Genomic DNA, 13,024 nt, shown 5'->3' on the forward strand with positions numbered 1-13,024 from the left:
CAGGATCCTTGTGAGCATTAAATTAGGTAACAGATGTAAGGTGCATAGCACAGTGCCTGGCACTCAGTACCCGTTCAGTTAATGTCAGTTGTTTTTATTTTACAGTTCTAGTGAGCATTAAATGAGATTATGTATCCAAAGCTCCAGGTATAATGCTTGACACATTGTAGTCACTTAATGAATGGTAGTTTTGTTGAGAAGTACTTGCGTGAACATGTCATGTCATCAGCTTTTTTTTTTTTTTCTTTTTCAAAGCAGAACCTTTTATCTAGCACTTAGCTACTGCCTCTGTGGATAGCAAGACTGACCGTGTGAATGCTGTATAGAAATAACCATCAAATAAATACTGAGGATGAACTAATCATTCAACAGACATCTGTGCTTGGCACTCTCTGATATCTTGAATGAGCTCGGTGATCTTGGTGGTTGGAGGTGGCAGAGAAGCACAGGGGAAACTGGCAGTTGTGATGCAGTACGTTACAATACAACAAAGACAGTGCTAAGATAGGGCTAAAGACAGGCTGTTATGGTTGCACACAGAGGTGCTTCTACCTCAGTCTTTGTCAAGGTGGCTTCCCAGAGGAGCTGACATCTCAGTTAGACATCCAGGAGGAGTGAGAGTAAGCCAGGAGAGCTTTCCATGCAGAGGGAGCTGAATGTGTAGATGGTGAGAAGAAAGATGGCACAAGCAAGAACTAGGCAGAAATGGGATGAGGGAGGTGGGGGGAAGTTGGGAGAAAGTTGGGAAGGTAATGGAGAGCAATAATCAATTTTAAGCAGGAGAGTGGCATGATTAATCACACAGCAACCAGAGAGGAGCAGTCCAGGCATTTAGAAGATAACTCAGGGGCTTCCCTGGTGGCGCAGTGGTTGGGAGTCTGCCTGCCGATGCAGGGGACACGGGTTCGTGCCCCGGTCTGGGAAGATCCCACATGCCGCGGAGCGGCTGGGCCCGTGAGCCATGGCCGCTGAGCCTGCGCGTCCCGAGCCTGTGCTCCGCAACGATAGAGGCCACAGCAGCAGTGGGAGGCCCGCGTACCAAAAAAAAAAAAAAAAAAAAAAAAAAAAGAAGATAACTCAGGAGGCTCTTCTGTAATTCAGACAGGAGGTAAAGAAGGTTTGAACTTCGGATTGGCAGTGAAAATAGAAGGAAAAAGACTTGCAAGATGTTAAGGAGGCAGAAAGGATATGACTAAATGATTAATTGGATATAAAGAAGAGTAAGGAGTAGAGGATAACTCCAGGTGTCTGGCTTGTTCAGGTAGGTTAATGGTGATGCCATTCACCAAGACAGGGAAGGAATATGGAAAGACTGGGGAGAGTTGGTTTTGGACATTTGATTTGGGGACCTGTCCATTAGGTAGTTGAATATTTGGGATCTGGAGTACAAGAGAAAGATCTGGGCTAGAGAGATGGATTTGGGGATCATCCCAGTGAGAATATGTTGATCTTAGAAACAGGGCACAGCAATAGAGCTCTGAGGAACCACAGCACTTCGGGTCTGTCAGATGGGGAGTGGCTCAAAGAGGCAACTAAGAACGGCCAGAGGGACAGGAAGAAAGGAAGGAGAACTAGCATCTTTTCATATCACTCTTTTTAATGTGGTAACACAAGGGGAGCCAAAAAAGTAGAGCCCTAATGAGAGAGAGAACTAAGAACTGAATCAGACATTTTCTCTTGTCTGGATAGATACTTTAAACTTGTGAATGTTGAGAATAAAAATCTTCAAAGCATTTTTTTGGAGTGCATTTCTAAATATGGCTTGTGTCATTCTGAACTGACCGAAAAAGCACCATGGAAGTGGTTGGGCTTTGAACTTCATGGGCAATAACTTTACTAACCTCCCTAATTTCCTGTAGTGTCCCCAGATTATTAAGGGTGGGTATTTAGATTTACATTGTTGTTGTCTAGAGAGGACAGAGAATTTTCTGTATTTTTTTGCTCTGAAGAAGTTGTTTATGGAGTGGTTCACCTTTATTTTTTAAATAACAGCTTTATTAAAATGTAAGTCACACACCATACAGTTCACCTATTTAAAGTGTATAATTCAGTGATTTTTAATGTATTCGTAGAGTTATGTAACTACCACCAGAATTTCAGAACATTTTCATCACTCCAAAAAGAAACCCTGTACCCATTAGCAGTCATTCCTCATTCTTCCCATTTGCCCCAGCCATAGGCAACCATTAATTTTTCTGTTTCAGTGGATTTGCCTATTCTGGACATTGCATGTTAATGGGATCATACAATACGTGAACTTTGTGTCTGGCTTCTTTTTTTTTTTTTGCGGTATGCGGGCCTCTCACTGTTGTGGCCTCTCCCGTTGCGGAGCACAGGGCTCCGGACGCGCAGGCTCAGCGGCCATGGCTCATGGGCCTAGCCGCTCCGCGGCACGTGGGATCTTCCCGGACCAGGGCACGAACCCGTGTCCCCTGCATCGGCAGGCGGACTCTCAGCCACTGCACCACCAGGGAAGCCCTGTGTCTGGCTTCTTTCACTTGGCATAATGTTTTCAAGGCTCATCCGTGTTGTTGTGTGTATCAGTACTTCATCCATTGTTTTGGCCCTGCAGCACAGCTTGTAGGATCTTAGTTACCCAACCAGGTATTGAATCCAGGCCCTGGCAGTGAAAGTGCCGAGTTCTAACCACTGGACCACCAGGGAATTCCCGTACTTCATTCCATTTATAATTGAAGAATATTATTCCATTGTATGGCTATACCACTAAGTTGTTAGACGTTTGGGTTGTTTCCACTTTTTTTTTTTTTTTTTTTTTTTTTTTGCGATACGCGCGCCTCTCACTGTTGTGGCCTCTCCCGTTGCGGAGCACAGGCTCCGGACGCGCAGGCTCAGCGGCCATGGCTCACGGGCCTAGCCGCTCCTCGGCATGTGGGATCTTCCCGGACCGGGGCACGAACCCGTGTCCCCTGCATCGGCAGGCAGACTCTCAACCACTGCGCCACCAGGGAAGCCCTCCACTTTTTTACTATTATGAATAGTATTGCTCTGGACTTTCATGTACAGGTTTTTGTGTAGACATGTCTTTTATTTTTCTTGGATATATACATAGTTGTGGAATCGTTTGGTCATATGATAATTCTACATTTAACCTTTTTAAAAATTAATTTTATTTTTTTATTTTTGACTGCGTTGGGTCTTTGTTGCTGCGCGCGGGCTTTCTCTAGTTGTGGAGAGTGGTAGCTACTCTTGCTGTGGAGCATGGGCTCTAGGCGTGCGCGCTTCAGTAGTTGTGGCTCGCGGGCTCTAGAGCGCAGGCTCAGTAGTTGTGGTGCAGGGGCTTAGTTGCTCTGCGGCATGTGGGATCTTCCCGGAGCAGGGCTCGAACCCGTGTCCCCTGCGTGGGCAGGCAGATTTTTAACCACTGTGCCACCAGGGAAACCCTACATTTAACCTTTTGAGGTACTGCCAGACTGTTTTCCAAAGTATTTGCACCCTTTTACATTCCCACAGATTCTAATTTCTCCACATTCTTGCCAACATTTGTTATTGTCTGTCTGTTTTTTTTTTTTTTCGGTACGCGGGCCTCTCACTGCTGTGGCCTCTCCCGTTGCGGAACACAGGCTCCGGATGCGCATGCTCAGCGGCCGTGGCTCACAGGCCCAGCAGCTCTGCGGCATGTGGGATCTTCCCGGACCGGGGCATAAACCCATGTCCCCTGCATTGGCAGGTGGACTCTCAACCACTGTGCCACCAGGGAAGCCCTATTGTCTGTCTTTTTATTATAGTCATCCTAGTAGTTGTGAAGTGGTATCTCATGGCTTTGATTTGCATTTCTCTGATAGCTAATGATGTTGAGCATCTTTTCATGTGCTTATTGTCCATTTGTATATCTTCTTCAAAGGGTTCAACTATATTTGATCGTTTGGGCAAGGTACATTAACTTGTAAAACCTGACACTGTGAAAGAACAGATGAACATATTTGACTAGAGAAATGAGAGAAAAGCGTGTGTGCGTGTGTGTGTGTGTGTGTGTGTGTGTGTGTGTGTGTTGAAAGATGCTGTAAACAGAAGGTAAAAGATAAAGGACAGGCTCCCCAGAAAAATAACCAGCACTCTTCACCCATATCAGGCCTGAGCTTAAGAGACAGGGTGCTTGATGATCCTGTTATTTAGCTGTGACTTTGGAAGTAGAGACCATGGTCTCCACCTTCTTCCCCACAGCACCTGTCTTAAGTCCACAGATATTGCAACCACTGCCAGATTTCTGCAGATCTATGGCCTGACAAGTAGAGAGGTCACTTGCCACATGGATAAATATAGTTTCATTTATATTGAAGCATATATCAGAATTTCCGTCCTTTTAAGGCTGGATAATATTCCATTATGTGGTTATACCACATTTTGTTTATCCATTCATCCATTGTTGGATATTTGGCTTGTTTCAGCCTTCTTGGTATTATGAATAATGCTGCTATGAACATAGGTGTACAAATATCTGTTTGAGTCCCTGCTTTCAGTTCTTTTGTGTATATACCCAGGAGTGGAATTGCTGGATCATATGGTAATTAACTATATGTTTAATTTTTTGAGGAACTGCCATGCTGTTTTCCATAGTGACCATACCATTTTACATTTCCACCAGCAATGAACAGGGTTTCAGTTTCTCCACATCGTTGCCAACATGTTGTTTTCTGTGTGTTGGTTTTTTCTTTTTATAATAGTCATATATGCATATGAAGTGGTATCTCATTGTGGTTTTGCTTTGCATTTCCCTAATGGTTGGTGATGTTGAGCATTCTTTCATGTGTTTGTTGGCCATTAGTCTATTTCTTTGGACAAATGTCTATTCAAGTCCTTTGCCCATTTGATAATTGGATTGTTTGGTTATATGTTTTTGAGTTATATGAGTTCTTTATATATTCTGGATATTAATTCCTTTTCAGATATATGGCTTACAGATATTTTCTCCCATTCTTTGGTTGTCTTTTCACTCTATCAGTTGTGTCCTTTGATGTACAGAAGTTTTAATTTTGATGAAGTAAAATTTGTCTGTTTTTTCTTTTATTGCCTTTGCTTTTGGTATCATATGCAAGAAATCATTGCCAAGTCCGAACTCATTAATTTTTATATACTTAATGAATTTTGCTCCAGAAGAGTTATTCTTTTGATTCTGAAATTCTACCATTATTGGCCATTAATATAAGAACTTATTCTTCAGATTTACCCTGGGTCCTGTGACATGGGCTGGGTAGTATTAGATGGGTTCCCTTATTTCTGGCCTGATAAGAATTCCTGGGCTTATCTTTTTGTTTTTGACCCCATATCTAGAATCAGCCATTTCTATAAGGAATTCTCATCCTATTTGGTGGGAGGAAATAGTATTAAGGGCATTAATTGCAAATGGGATGTGAATTTAGATCTTTTCAGTAAAGTAAATGTGTACTTTTTAGAAAGAAAAGGGTAACTCATGATTCAAATTCAATAGAAGGATTACAGGATTTTTATTTCTTTGACTTTATATTTGTGTCTCTTCTCCTTTATTGACAGTAACACCAGAGAGGTACAGTCAAGACCCTGTTTTAACTTGAAAAATCCTTCTCTGTGTGGTTATGCCACCAATTTGATAAATAGTTTAGGTTCACTTGTCTTTTTTATTTTTAGGATTGTTTTATTTTTTATTTACTTTTGTTTTATAATTATATAATATATTTACATGGTTCTAAAGATAAAACTATATAAAAAGCCAGTTATACTGAGAGAAGTATGGCTTCCTTCCTTGCCTTTGTTCTTCTCTGTACCTCATAGGTAAACATTTTTATTGGTTTTTGGTTTATTCTTCCATTGCTTATTTTAAAAAAATATAAGCAAGTGTGGGGGGGGTGTGTGTGTGTATCCCCTACATGCTACTCCACTCCTATTTTATTTATTCCCTTGTTTTTCATCTTGGCAATCATCTTTCTTATTTCCAAGAGTTCTTCCTTGATTTCTGCTTCATTTATGTTTCGCTTGCTTTTGTTTTAAGGTTGCATTATCTTCTCATCTCTCTCTGAGGATACCAGTTAGAATTTCTTTAGATACCAGTTTTTCTGGGACCTAAAATATATGTTTCTCCTGGAGTCTGATCTGCTTTTCATCTTAGTTTTCCTTTATGTCCTCTTCTTTCACTATCTGGTGATGCTTATCGATGAAGAACCAGGTTGATTATATAGGTTATTGACAAGAGGTTCCTGTTTTTCCAACAGTCCTCTTGCCTTAATAGGAGTTGGCTGATTCAGTGACCAGGGGTGAGAAGTATGGAGGAGATCAGGTAGATGAACCTATTTCCCACTCCTGACTGTACCTGCTGACTCAAAGCTGGGCATTTATCCAGCTCCTCCAGGAAAAGGGCTCTGCTTCTCTGCCCGCCTTTGGCTTTACATGTTCTGAGAAGTGTCTAGCTCTGCTCTGGTCTATCTTGTCATACAATTTCCTCCACTTCCTTTCTGTCTTCTAGAAAGTGGCCAGCATTCAAATCGACTATGTCTCTCGGCCATTTTAATTACCGTTATGTTGTGATTCCCTTGTGAATATCTTTTTGTTGTCTTTGGAATTTGAGGAAGGTGGGGAGGTAAGTATATGTGCCTGTTTATTTAGCCTGTCATCTTGAAATGAAGCTACTTTGTGCCATACCATTTCTGACAACAGGACTGCTTTTCACTTCTTCTTCTCTATTGGCTTAATGACTGAAATGGATTTAAAATTGTTCTCTGTGTTCACAAATAATAACTATCACATCACTGAAACATGTGATGCCACCCACCCTAGAATACGTAGATTTCTACTCAGTTTAGGGATTGGGTGACTTTACAAGACCTTTCTTGTTTGTCAGTAACTTTTTTCCAGACAAGCAAGATAATAAGGCCTGGTTACTTTCACTTACTGGAATGATAATAATAATAAGATCATCAAACAAGTAGTGCTTAATATGTGCCAGACATTATTCTACATGCTTTGTATGTATAAACTCATTTAACTCAATAACAGTAGTTACTGTTACTATCCCTATTTTACAGACGATGAAACTGAGGCACACAGAGGTTAAAGAACTTGCCCAAGTCACATAGCTGGTAAGTGGCAGAGCCAGGATCTCAACCAGTTAGTTAGCCACCAGGGCCACTTTCTTTTCCACTGCATCTCTAAAGGGAAGCTCTTCAAATTTTCTCAGGATGACCACTTTTTAAAAATTTTATCAGTTATGGGTATAAGAAAACCCTTTTATACTTAACTTTTGTCTAGTTTCAAGCATGTTCTTTGTTATTGTTTGAAATACAAATTCCTGTTGACTTTGATGCAGAAAGGAATGCTTTAAATGATGTAATCAGGTCTGAGTTCAATTTTAATCTATTGAGAATTTTTGCAAATTATTGTAATGTTGAAAAGATGTGATATCTACTAAAATGTCCTTTTCTGCCATGTGTTTGAGAATCTTAGGCAGCGTTAAAACTTATGAATACCATACTTAAATCTTACAAGTCTTGGCTACAACTGACTTCTGAGATCTTTCACAATGCATATTTATTTCCATGTAGCATGAATAGTGGATTCATAAATGGTGAATATTTTCCCAGTGAAAATTCTTTTTAAGAAAATACACAGCAGAAATGTCCTTAAATGGATTGAACATATTTTAGCCCTTCAGGGAGATAAATATGGAGGAAAAGCTTTCAAAAAACAATAAGACAAGTATTGAGAATAATTTTATTAAAAAAAGTAAAAGAGATATATCCACGTGCTTATATACATGTTTGTGTACATTTTAAACTTTTCATTACAGAACTGTTTGATCATATACAACAGTAGAGCAGATAATGTGATGAATCTCATGTGTACCCATCACCGAGCTTCCATCAGTATTTTGTCAGGGGATATTATGATCACTGCCATGAAGATGACTCCTTAGATGGATGTCACCACCTTCTTTGCATATTGTTTCTTGGCAAAAGCCTATTTGAAAATGATAGAACTTGAATGGTATTTCAATTCCATGATATTTCCTTGAATTCAACACTATCTAGTTTTGATTACAGCAAAGGTCAGCACAGGAACACCGGATCCATTAAGAATAAGTAAAAACCAATTTTTGTTTTCTTCAGGGGCTTGTTTGTTCTTTCTGCCTGGAGAAGAACCCCAGGCTTGACTGTTGGACCGGAGTGGTCTTGTTAGAAGCAATTATGATACAAACAGAAGTTTTCATTGAATTTTCCAACCAGCCCCTTGGTTCTAAGAAGTAGAGTCATTTATCACATGGAGGTGGAAGTCCCTTTCTGGATTCTTGGTGAATAGGAATATTGGTGAAATACCTGAGTTGCCTTAAGTGGTGTTTATATAGTCAGCAACTTCAGATGTCCATGCTCAGGTGTCGTCATCCTTGTGGCTTTCAGCAGGTTTTTAGCTGACCAGTTTGACTCTCAAATTATAACATGCATCTAGACTCACCTGAGGATCTTGTAAAAAATGCATATTCTCTGCTCCTGCCTCCAAAGATTGATTCGTTAGATTTGGATTGTATTCCAGGAATCAGCATTTTAATAGTCATTCCATTAAAGGGATGTTCTGATTCTAATGTCAGGGAAGGAAGTCCTTAAGCTTTGGTTGGCTTCTTTCTTTTCATCCTAGTCTTAACAAGGTTAATGTTAATATGGCATCTCATAAAAAATTGCTTAAAAATTTTCCACTCTTAATAACATGTTCAGTGGGCATTATAACCATGCCCTGTACACTGATATGGCCTATAGACAGACTTATCCTAATACAGGTGCACCTTTGGTGTTTAGCAATTCAATTCTGATGCTCACGGCCTGAGGACCACACCTTGAGGATACAGGTGCACGGGTAATAAGTGATATGGATACAAAGGGTTCAATATGGGAATTCCCTGGGAGTCCAGTGGTTAGGACTGTGTGCTGCCACTTCAGGGGGCATGAGTTCAATCCCTGGTCGGGGAACTAAGATCCCACAAGTAACATGGCGCAGCCAAAAAACAAACAAAACACAAATAAACAAAAAATTAAGCTAAAAAATAAAGCAAAAAACCCCCACAGAGGATCCAATATATATTTCTCTTTGGTGCCCCCTGACTGCGTTAGCTTGAGCCTTTGGCCTCCCCTATTTGGTTATTGCTGGACCAACACTAAGTGCAGGAAGAGAGGCTCAGTTTGGATGAAGTCATCTGCTGCATTCAGCTCTGTGTAGCGTTCCTCTGTAGGGAAGGGAAACATGGCGAGTGTGGATGGCAGGTGGTTCTTCACCTGGGGCTCTAAATCCAAAACTGAATGAAAACTTTGGTGTTTTGGATAGTGCTAAGACTATGGAGTGTTTTGTCATCAGTTTCTCAAAGGACTCTGTGACCTTTCCTTCTCTACCTCCTTCCACTCCCCCACCCTGCATACATAAACACAGCAAAGAACCATGTCCTGGAGCAGCCTATGTGAGCATCACCTGGCCTCTGGAAAGCAACTGTAGGGACTCCACATTGCAAACCAGCCTCTCCTGGGTGGAATCAGAATTGCTTTCGCCATCTTGTAAAAACTGTGCAACCCACAGCTGGGCTGGATGGGCAGCTGTGGCCGACTGTATTGCTTACCCAGTATTCCATGTGTCCCCCTACATTTCCCAGTTTACCTTGTGGCTACATTAGCACAAGTGACTAATTCTGGCCAAAGGGCTGTGATGGGAAGTGATGTGTGTCACTTACAGTGGGAAGCAGTAAAGAGTTGATATGAGTTTGTTGTGCTAAGGTGACTGTGGAAAACAAAAGTTCCAATGATGTCCCTACAAGTTGAAGGGCTGCCTTGAACTTTATGTGAGCAAAAAATAAATCTTAGGTTAGGCCACTCCTTTCAGGATTTATTCCTGTAGCGTAGCTTAATGTGTCAGTCTAGATAGTGCTGAACAGAATATTTATGTATACATTTAGAGTTCTGAGGGTCAAGATACGGGCGCTGTGTGGTCTAGTGCAAGACATTTAGTATCCTGAGACTTTTCTTCCCTCGTCTGTAAATTGAAGGGCTTAAATTAGATGATCTTTAAGGGCCTTTTCAGTACTCACATTCCCAGATTTGGGATAGCAGCATTTAAATCCAGATTTCTAATTGAAGTATGAAAAGGAAACTAAGTCTGGCATTAAAGGTATCTCTGGAAAACTTATTATTTTTTAAATTAATTATTTTATTTATTTATTTATTTTTGGCTGCGTTGGGTCTGCATTGCTGCGCACGGGCTTTCTGTAGTTGCGGTGAGTGGGGACTACTCTTCGTTGCTATCAGCAGTCTTCTCCTTGCGGTGGCTTCTCTTGTTGTGGAGCATGGGTTCCAGGCGCACGGGCTTCAGTAGTTGTGGCATGCGGATTCAGTAGTTGTGGCTCATGGGCTCTAGAGTGCAGGCTCAGTAGTTGTGGCACACGGACTTAGTTGCTCCACATGTGGGATCTTCCCAGACCAGAGCTCAAACCCGTGTCCCCTGCATTGGCAGGCGGATTCTTAACCACTGCACCACCGGGGAAGTCCTGAAAACTTATTTTTTATTATGTACCTTTTGCTATTAAATGAGAAGTTACATAAGGAAAATGGCAATGAAGTTACATAGGGAAAATAACAGCTTTATTGAGATATAATTCACATACCATATGTGTGTATATTTAGAGTTGTGCAACAATCACCATTATCTAACTTCTGAACCTTGTCATTGCCGCAAAAAGAAACCCTGTACCCATTAGCAGTGATTCTCCATTCCACAAACCTACTTTCTGTTTCTATGGATCTGCCTATTCTGGGTATTACATATCAGTGGGAGCATATAATATGTGGCTTCTTGTGTCTGGCTTCTTTCACACTTAGCACAATGTTTTCAAAGTTCATCCATGTTTTAGCATGTATCAGTACTTCATTCCTTTATATGTACATAATATATATATTTAATGTTCCATTGTATAGCTATACCACATTTTGTTTATTCATTCATCAGTTGATAGACATTTGGGTTGTTTCTATTTTTTGACTACTTTGAGTAATGCTGCTGTGAATGTTGATGTATAGATTTTTGTGTGGATTTATATTTTTCATTTCTCTTGAATATATTCATTAGAGTGGAATTGCTGGGTCATGTGCTAACACTATACTTATTTTAAGGAGCTGCCAAACTGTTTTCCAAAGTGCTGTACCATTTTAACATCCTACTAGCAATGTATGAGGGTTCCAATTTTTCCACATTCTCACCAATACTTGTTATTGTTTGTCTTTTCGATTGAAGTAATCATCTTTGATGAAGCAGCTATATGCAAGCTAGTCAGTGAAGAGATATTAATATATATTTTACCTTGTTAAGTTTTTCTTTAAGCATTTGTAATATCCACTGGCATTTTTATAAAAAATTTCACCATGAGCTTAGCACTAAAATAAAAAGCTTAATGAATAATAATATAACTCCTCAACTTGTTTAGCTTTTACAAATGTTATTTTTTATTTTTAAAATAATGCATTCTAGAAGGGGAAAAAAAGGAGTGAATGTGATTCACCAAATGTAATTGTTTTCTTAAAGCATAAATTTGTCTTTATAAATTATATACTTCTAAATTGACAGATAGATTGTACCTTAAATATATAGGCTTGAGCTTTTAAAAATCACAATGAAATCCTGAAAGGTTGTACATAATAGAATTGCTGAATTGTTACATTAAATATACCATGGGTTCAGTACTTAAAGGAACCTCTGTATCTTGTAAGATGGTCAGTAAACCCTCTGATTATTTGTTTCATAAATTGATGTTTTTGTATATTATATTTTTAAAAAGAGGAGTACCCCATTATGTTGGGAGCACAAGTGTTTCAAGTAGTGTTATATATAGTTGATCCTCACGATTCTCAGATCCTGTATTTGCAGATAAGCTTACTGGCTAAAATTTATTTGGAACAATACTTGTAGAACTCTTGTGGTCAGTTGTAGACATGTGCAGAGTGGCAAAAAATTTGAATTGCACAACATGCACACCCCCAGCTGAGGATGAACAGGGTGACGCTCTGCCTTCTCATTTCAGCTCTCAGACTATAAACAAGTATTCTTTTCATAGTCTATTTAGTGCCACATTTTTTGCATTTTTATACTTTTTGTTGGCAGTTTCACTGTTTAAAATGGCCCCTAAGTGTATTGCTGAAGTGCTGTTTAGTGTTCATAAGCCCAAGAAGGCCGTGATGTACCTAACAGAGAAAAGACCTGTTGGATGTGTCATTCAGGCATGAGTTATAGTGCCATTACCTGTGAGTTCAGTGTTAATGAATCAACAGTAAATATTAACTAAGGTGTCTTTAAACAGAAACACACATAAAACAAGGTTATATATTGATTGGTTGGTGAAAATGTTTTGACTAGAGGCTCACAGGATCTAGGAGTACTGGTTCAGTATTTGCTAATTCAGTGTACATGGCAACTTTTTATAACTGCCTGTAAATAATGAGAATCAACTATACATGATGAATTGTTTTTCTCTTGTTGCTTTCAAGATTCTTGCTTTGGCTTTAGGCAATTTGATTATAATATGCCTAGGTTGATTTTTTTGAGTTTATCCTACTTGGAGTTTGTTGAGCTTCATAGATGTGTAGATTCATGTGCTTTTTATCAAATTTGAGAAATTTGGGGCCTTTATTTCTTCAAATATTTTTTTTCTGTGCCTTTCTCCGTCTCCTCTTCTGAGAATCCTATTATATGATGCTGGTATGCTTGATGGTGTCCCACAGGTCTCTGAGACTCTTTTCTTTTTTCTTCCTGTTCCCCAGACTGGATAATCTCAGTTGGTTAATCTTCAGTTTCACTGATTCCTGTTCAGATCTGCTGTTGAGCCTTTAGTTAATTTTTTTATGTTTGTTGTATTTTTCAACTCCAGAATTTCTATTTGGTTCTGTTTTAAAAATATTTCTCTCTTTTAGTAGTATTCTGGATTTGCTGAGACATCATTCTCATATGTTCCTTTAGTTCTTTTTTTTTTCTTTTTAATGATTTTACTTTAAAAAAATAGAAGTATAGTTGACTTCCT

General features: G+C 39.6%; 1 protein-coding gene across 6 annotated transcripts in view; it reads left to right on the forward strand.

The window, feature by feature from the left end:
* GARRE1 (granule associated Rac and RHOG effector 1) overlaps positions 1 to 13,024 on the forward strand; it is an 82,438-nt gene that overhangs the window by 11,776 nt on the left and 57,638 nt on the right. For 3 of the 6 annotated variants that reach the window (XM_079906597.1, XM_079906602.1, XM_079906598.1), the window contains exon 2: positions 7,014 to 7,067. The exons of 2 other annotated variants lie outside the window; for them this stretch is intronic. The gene's annotated coding sequence lies outside the window, so the exon portion shown is untranslated. Of the gene's footprint in view, positions 1 to 4,857; positions 7,068 to 13,024 lie in introns of those variants that run through there. One more of the 6 variants, XM_079906599.1, reaches the window with a different exon arrangement.

Source organism: Stenella coeruleoalba (assembly GCF_951394435.1).
Source record: "Stenella coeruleoalba genome assembly, chromosome: 20".
NCBI classification, from domain to species: Eukaryota; Metazoa; Chordata; class Mammalia; order Artiodactyla; family Delphinidae; genus Stenella; species Stenella coeruleoalba.